Here is a 468-nt window from a genome sequence, read left to right on the forward strand (position 1 = left end):
GAATAGTTTCTAAAAATAACTTTATATCAAGTAATTGATAAGGAATAGTATCTGTATTTAAATGTGATATAGCCATTCACTATTTGCCAAATTTCCTACCTGCTTACAGTGTTGAAAATCCAAGTGAATGCCCCTCTAAACACAATAACCATTTCTAAAGCATCCTTTATAGTGTTGTTTATTCAAGTGCAGAGAGTTTAAAAGACATTGTCCTATATTCTTGGTAAGAATGTAAAGTAGCATAAACATTATGTAAATGAATATAGAGATTCCCCCCAAAAAGTGAAAAAAAATTCCTTTTGATCCAGCTATACCTCTATTGGGCATACTCCCAAAAGACCAGATTATCCTATTTTTTATATTAATTTTATTGAGAAAGAAGTAGCAATCAGACAGTTTCAAAACAGGCTAGGGGCCAAAGAAACAGCTCAGTAGAATAAGCGCTTCCCTGGCAAGCGCAAGGGCCTG

This window comes from Octodon degus, unplaced genomic scaffold, assembly GCF_000260255.1.
Source record: "Octodon degus isolate 3935 unplaced genomic scaffold, OctDeg1.0 scaffold00028, whole genome shotgun sequence".
NCBI lineage: Eukaryota > Metazoa > Chordata > Mammalia > Rodentia > Octodontidae > Octodon > Octodon degus.